We start from the raw sequence: 7,880 nt of genomic DNA on the forward strand, positions 1-7,880 counted from the left end.
TCTCTTTACTCTAAAAACAGAGGTGTAAAGATTTATTTTTAATTAACCATTTATTTTTGGATATTCCTACCAAAGACACTTGCCAGTGGCCCTGGCATAAACACCCCTGATTCAATCCGGCCTGAATCACTGACTCATTGTGTGTGACGTGGGGCAATGCACTTGACCTCTCTTTACCTCAGAGCTTTCGCCTGGAAACATAGGTGTAAAGCAAGAATTTGCTGAAAACTAGATGCTCTAAGTTAGCTTCCTTGGGTAAACATATTATGCAAGAAAAAGCACATTCAACTATTTCAAAGAAGTATTTTAAATTTGGCTTTTAATTCTTAAACATGAGGCTTTTTATACTTTAGGTAAACTTGGTGAATACTCATATATCAAATGCCTTCTGAACGATATACTTACTGCTGGCATTCAATTAGTACTTGAAAAGGGTTTTCTTTAGGAATTAAAAACCAAGTCTATAGCTTTTAAATCTTCAAGAAGATTTGACCGGTTTTTTACATTTTTGAATTCTAAGGATATTCTAGAAACACCTTAGCAGGAAACCTACCAGAACAGGGGAAATTGAACATCTCATGACAACCGACAATTTCTTAGGCCCTTGTCTTTTCAACACCACCAGTAGTTATGGTCCACATTTACTGCATACTGATCAGAGCTTTAGATGGACAATTTTATTTACTTCCAACACAAACTTCTAAGGTAAAGTTTTACTACTACCTTTGTTTACTCAGAGAGAAGCTGAGACTTAGATTAAACAATTTGCCCAAAATCACACAAGAAGTAACTGTGTGGGTGCCCAAAGCAGGTAGAATGGGTCTAGAGTCCTCATTTTCACACTCAACATTGCCTTACTTGTGGTAGAAATCACCGGATTAGTATGTCCGCCGATAAGCTATTGATAATATAGGCCTTATCATGTTCAAGACAAACATCCTGTCATCAGACAGAAATTCTTTGGAATTCACAATTCAGTTGCATTTTGCAAAAGAAGAGTTTTTCTTTTTTCTTTTGTTTCTCAAGTAAAGATCAAAAAATCTAAATTTAAGAGCTATGTGTAAAAAGCCCAAGAAACAGATTTCTTCATCTACCACATCCTTAAAGCAGAAGTTCCCAAGTTTCAGAGTGCATAAAATTACCTGAGGAAGCTTTCAAAGTAGGTGTATTCTCAGGACTCACCACTCTGTAAATTCTGGTGAACTGGGTCTGGGGTTTGGACACGGATCTGTATTTTTAAGAGCAGCCAGGAGATTGCGACTGAGGCTGCCTTCAGTGCACACTTTGAGAAGTCTGTAAGTTTCTTTGCACCTCTGATTCTTGGAGCCGCCTGGCTTTGCAAAATAAACAACAAGACAACTTCCCAGATTGCTTAATTAGGTGCCTGACACAATTGGTTTGAACAAACAACAGGTGCTATCTGCAAGAGGCGAACTGGGAAGGAAATCAAAGTATATCCTGGTTCTTGGCTTAAGCATAATATGTAGATGGCACCATCGCATACTAAGTTCTCAGACCCATACAGATCTGGGTTGAACCTTGAAACTTTAAAATACTAGAAAGCAATGGTATGGGAGAGAACAGTTCCATAATCCAGGAGGATGTAATTCCTTTGACTAGCATGACAATAGCTTGCTTTCATCTTCAAGTCATCCTGAAATCTGTAGCAGGCAGGATGTGACTAAGCCGAAGCACGCAGTCACACTTCTTAATGGCATTTCTAGGGCTGAGAGCGGCAGTGCCAGTCCTCAGGTGCCTTTGGAATGGTAATTCTGCTAATTTGGTTTTGGACTAACACCTCGCTTGGACAAAGGTAGGAAGTCCCACTTTACTGAATTGATTCAGGATTTTCCTGCCAAGGATTTCAGCTGCCTGTATTTGAATACAGGCTTCTTACCCCAAAAGCTTAAAGTGGAATTTGAATTTTCTTGTTCTGCTTAAAATATAAAATCAGGTTTCAGTGCCTGAGGAAAGGGAAATGAATGGATTCTTTAAAAATCTTATATTCCCAGTTTCCTATTCCCCTAGGATGGCCTGCTCCCAAATGTCTGGATTCCTTAATTTGAGATTTCACCTCCCCCAAACTGATGCATGAAAAAAATTAATGTAAATCATTAGACACAATAAAAAAGTTTGCTTAGTATTTTCCCCCTTTGTCTTTTTAAAAAAAACTTTTAAATATATGATGCGATTTCTAAAGAATTAAAAGACTTTAAGATTTCATAGTATTTTCAAAGGCTGAATAATACTTCTCCTGGACAAAGAAATTTTTAATTTGTCCATGAATAGATTTGAGGGAAAGCAATCTGTGAATCCCCTGAAATTATATGGACATTTTTGAGCATATATTCACTTTTCTAGGAACAGGGTCTGTTTTCCTTAATTATCATAAAAAGGAGAACTTTTAATTACCCCCTCTAATGAGAAATACATTCATTTTCAGAAATTAAACATATTAAGCATATTAAGATTTTTAAAAGCTGGAAACCTTGTTATGCTTTTCAGGAAAAGGGTGAAGTGCCACCTGATCTCTAAGGAAGATGATTTAAACAATGTGACTCTATTTCCACAATTACAACTATATGCAATTGCTTGTGGACACATATTTCAAAATCTTCTCCTTAGTCATTACAATTAAGGCTATTATAATATCAAAGGACAATTAGATTTCAGATTTCCTTTCAAGTAACACTTTCTGCTTTTATTGATTTGTTATGTAAAACACAAATGCTTGCTGACACCAGTTGTTGGTATTTAAGTCAAGAAGTAGTTTTGTCCTTTTCTGTAATATGGATCAGAACAACGCAAGTGATAAACATGTCATTTAGGCTATGTGAAATCGCTTTGCGCCTCTCTAATCTGAAACACATCTGAGTCTGGAGGTAATTCTTAAAATTTAAATAGTCCCATGACATGAAATCAAAGTCCTCATGTATTCAGTGATTTAAGGTAAAGTTGTAAAATATAAGGGTTTGGGGGAGGGTAGAGCTCAAGGGGTAGAGTGTAGGCTTAACATGCACAAGGTCCTGGGTTCAATCCCCAGTACCTCCATTTAAAAAAGAAAGAAAGAAAGAAATTAAAATAAATAAGTAAATAAACCTAATTACCTTCCCCCCGAAAAAAAAACTAAAAAAAAAAAAAAATTAAAATTCAAGGGTTTTTTCTCCCTTTTTTAAAAAAAAAATTCATTCAGATGGTTGTATTTGGGGATTTTGATGTCGATTAAGTCATAATCATTCATCGCAAGTACTTTTGAGTATTCATCTTCTAGGGTTTAGACTAAGTCATATAATAGTTTAAAGGTTGTTTCCTCACCCTCACCCATGGAACAGGCTCTTGAAAGATGATTATAGAGTATCTGATGAGGAAAGGGATTTTTTGTCCCTTTTCTTTCATTTGGGTAATCTTTAAAGCACAGCTGTAATATTCAGAATCTAATTTGAAATTATCAACAATTGACAAATTATTCTATCTGATACAGCGAGATCTTCGAAAACTATGATGAGAAATACAATCATCCTCTTCTATTAGCAAATCAATAAGTATTGTGATCTCTTCCAGTCTGTTCAGTCTAACTTCCTGGGTTCTGATAGATGCTTTGATATCTCCCTCTACCCACAGGTGAAAAACAGTCATACTTTCTTCAGAAGTTGGTTTGCATTAATCCTAGGGCCCCAAGGGCTCAGCCTTGGAATTATCACTAAAAGTAAGTAGTCCAGTTTCTAAGTGCTACTGGAAACCTCTACTCATCATCCAAACTGGGAAAACTAGAAAACTAAATTCCAGAGAAATCCCTTTCCATCCTTGCACAACTCGGACTCTTACAAAATTCTACCTTTGTGACACTGAGATACACTGTCTTTTAATCCCCACTGATGTACTATGTTAAATCTCACATACATATGCCAGCCCTAGAAAAGCTTTCCAGTGTCGGCCAGGCTCTCTGAACCTTTTCTGTCATTCTAAGCATTTCTATTTCCTATAGTCATGCTTCATATGACAGGACTACTATTAATATTCATCTTCCCACTGCTGGATCTCTTCTCAATGTGAAAGAGTTTGTCTGTGTTCCTAAAGTAAACCACTGCTTTGTACACTGCTACATTTGTTATGCTTAATACAAACCGGTATTTTCCAAAGTGTAGTCTGTAGACCCTTGGGTACCCCAAGACCCTTTCAGGGAATCAGCAAGATCAACACTATTTTTATAATAAGATGAAGAAATTATCTGCATTTTTCACTGTGTTGACGTTTACACTGATGGTGCAAAAATAGTGGGGAATAAAGCTGCTAATACCTTAGCATGAAGCAAGGCAGTAGCATCAAACTATACACTTACAGTAAATAAAAAGCAAATTTCATTCAAGAAAGTCCTTGGTAAAGCAGTAAAAATTACTAATTTCATCAAATGTCAGCCCTTGAATGTATGTCCTTTTAACATTCTATGTAAAACAATGGGAAGTACACAGCTTACTGTACACCAAGCTGCCGTGTTTGTCTGGAGAACAAGATTTCATGAGACTGAGTTGTGGTTGGACCTGGCCACTTGGACCATGGCATACCATTTTTCCTTAAAAGAACAACTGACAAACTACTATTATTCAGACTTGGGTATTTGGAGGACTTTTTTTTTTTGAAAAATAAGTGAACTTGTCACTGAGATCAAAACCACTGACATTATTTGTTGCTAGTGAAAATAGCTGAGCTTTCAGGAGAAAATTAGAATCTCAGTAAACTTTATTTGCCATTAATTTGCCACCATGCCCATGACAGCTTCCCAGTATTTGAAGACTTTTTGGATGAGGATTGGTGGTGATTTAATAATTGTGATTTTTACAATATGGAGTAATGAAATGTACCAACAGTTGGGAAATGATCAATACATGATGTCACAAATTCATGAATGGTTGTAAAAGATGCATTTAAAGACAAACTAACAGATTTTAATGTGACAGAGTACACAAAGTTCATTCCTATTGTTTTAGATCCTTTACCTTTAAAAAATTACTATTTGTCAAGTTTTGACATAGCATCAAAGAATATCTAAAAAGAATATTAAAATACTTCTCTATTTCCCAATTATATATATCTGTTTGAAGCCAAGTTTTTTATATCGAAACAACAATTGAATGATGAAGCAGACATGAGAAGCTTTCTTCTATTAAGTCAGATAGTCGAGATTTGAAAAAATGGAAAACAATACCATATTTCACAAAAATGTTACTAAGTTGACAGGTCATTATGTGCATTATTATTTTAAATGAATTAATAAATATTTTTTAAAACTTTCCCAGTCAGCTTTTATTTCTAATATGGTAATTACTGATTAGCATTGATGCTTATAACTCATATAAACAAGTTTTTTTTTAAGTCCTCAATAATTTTTAAGAGTGTACAGAGGTCCTTTACCCCAAAAAGTGTGAGAACCACTTATGCAGAGAATTATGAAGGTACTAAATCCTTGTTCATGAAACTTTGCCTCTCAGACAGAAACACTTGCTTTGTGTTGTGGCAGGAAGGAGGTCCCCAACAACTCATACTGTCGCCAGTAAATCTCCCACCTCTGGAGTCCTTTCCTATGCTGTCTCGTATAGTTGAAAACATAACAGATCCAGGATAAGGCAGGTCTTAGAATGTCAAAACCTGAAACATCTGTCATCTTCTGATTGAAACAGCTCACGTTTAAAATAGGAAGTTAAATTTTAAATTAAGCATTGAATGTTATTCAGTTGGTTGGTGCCATAGCTTGTTCATGAAACTGGATCTCACATCTCTTAATCTGTTGCTTATGAATCAGTACTAGATGGCTGGTGGCCATAATTCAGGCCTGGGACTCAGAAAGGAATTTCAGTTAAATGTGAAGGTTTGGAGCGTATCCATGAGCACACAGAATAATTCAATCTATGAGAGTCAGTGAGGGGACAGTGGGTCAAACAAGTGAACATAGGATGAAAGTTAATGTGTATCAAGGAAAATATAAAGAACAGAAAAGCAGGAGAAGGGTACTGGTGATCTGTGAATACCCACGTAGCTGCATCAGGAACTACTGGCTTACGTTAGGAAGGTCCACCTCCTAAAGCAGAGCTGAGGTGCTGCATTCATCTCTTAATATAATGTAACACAGTCTATCATCATAACAATTTTGTAAAGCAGGCATTTTCTCCATTTATCAACTAGGGAATCAGGGTCTAGAGAGGTGAAATATGATTCCAGGATTACACAAATGGTTCCCACATCATGCAGTCTTACTTCAAAGGTGCGGTTTGAATTTAAGGTCTCTCTTATTCTGGATCCCTTCCCTCAGAAAACTTGGTAGATACAATATTCTGCCTCCAAGGAACTTTCAACTCTGACTTTAAAATGTGCTTGCCTGTTCCCTCTTCTTTGGGGGGCCGTGGTGGCCGGAGAGAAGCAGAAATGCATGCATGTGTAATTAGCTTTTATATTCACCTCTAATCAGGGGACATTTTACTTTTGCTTTATGAATCATGAATTACAAGGAGAAGGGGACAAACAACAAATATGTTTTTGTTTAATAAAGAAACCCAATTTTACTAAACATTCTCATTGCTTGAACTACTAGCAGTTGAACAGAAACAATTAAATGCTACCAAGAAATAATCAGCAATCCTGCATTTCAAATAATACTCATGGAAATTTAGAGCTGAGGTTAAGTGTCCCTGTGGGGTCCCACATCTAGACACATGACATCCCACAATTTCCACCCTACCCTAAGTTTAATTCACATTTTTATGTAAGAGTACTTAAGCTAGATGATATATTTTAAATTGTAATTTAGCATTGAAAAAACACATACAACTGAAAATCACGAAGCAGGAGTCTGATTCAGTGAGATGAAACTGGGCTCGGAAACTTAAGCCAGTTTCTCAAGAGCTGACCACCTCAGGCAGGGGTCAAACAAAGGCTGAAGCCGGCAATGTTTGTAGGGGAAAATTAGTAAGTGGGTTTCCCCGGAGCGGTGCGAAGTCATCAGGCCAAGGTAATGCTTCCCGGAGGTATAACCGCTGTGTCTGGGGGTGGGGGTGGGGCGGGGGCGGGGTGGCGGAAATGCATGGTACTTTGCAGGTCGGCCCCCGGGGACCCGGTTGGCCGACACCTGGCATTGCAGTAAAATTCTTGACCTCTAATCACAGCCCCCAACACCATATCCTGCGCGACGTGTTGAAAAGCATCGCTCCCAGTTTACTGACTTCCCTGTTTTGACTTGTTCATTATTGTACACGATATGTGATAAGGAGCAAGAACCGTTTTCAAGGCCTAGTCGAGTTTGAAGGAAGTCCACACCTCGGAGGGACCTTGGAAGGGAAAGGATAAAAAGAAAAGAAAAGAAGAGAAGAGAAAAGAAAAGAAATCTTTTTTTCCTGTTGTAACTTCAGACGAATTTCCAAAAACCGAAACAGTTAATGTGTAAACTCACTTTCATTTTTTCCCAAACAGTGCCACCTACTGCCCATTTTAAGTCATCAGGAGGCTTGCTGGCGAGGACCAAAGAGAAATAAAGGGGGGGGGGGGGGGGAGAAAACGAATTCCCAGTCTTGGGTCGTTGGAAGACAGATGAGAAACGGCCATCACGAAGCAAGACTAAGTATTTTGACTCGTTATCTTCTTAAAAGGCTCGCAAGAAACGAAAGTCATCTAAGCTATTCCCTCAGAAATAGCTTTCTTAAGCGCGCTCTTGGAGTCCTCTAGAGGACGATTTTTATTTCATTATATTTTATTTACTATGCTCGCTGTTTGCATATTTCTGCGTTAGGGGACCAGGTTAAGAAAAAAATACAATTATTTTTCTACTTTTCCCGCCCACCCAAGCAGAAGTCTCTGTTTAAAGGGGACTTTTGACACTTGACATCAGCTCAGAA

General features: G+C 37.5%; 1 long non-coding RNA gene across 2 annotated transcripts in view; it reads right to left on the bottom strand.

Annotated features, from left to right (window-relative positions):
* LOC116659762 overlaps positions 1-7,880 on the bottom strand; it is a 35,729-nt gene that overhangs the window by 16,382 nt on the left and 11,467 nt on the right. The window lies entirely within an intron of this gene.

Source organism: Camelus ferus, chromosome 25 (assembly GCF_009834535.1).
Source record: "Camelus ferus isolate YT-003-E chromosome 25, BCGSAC_Cfer_1.0, whole genome shotgun sequence".
Classification (NCBI taxonomy): domain Eukaryota; kingdom Metazoa; phylum Chordata; class Mammalia; order Artiodactyla; family Camelidae; genus Camelus; species Camelus ferus.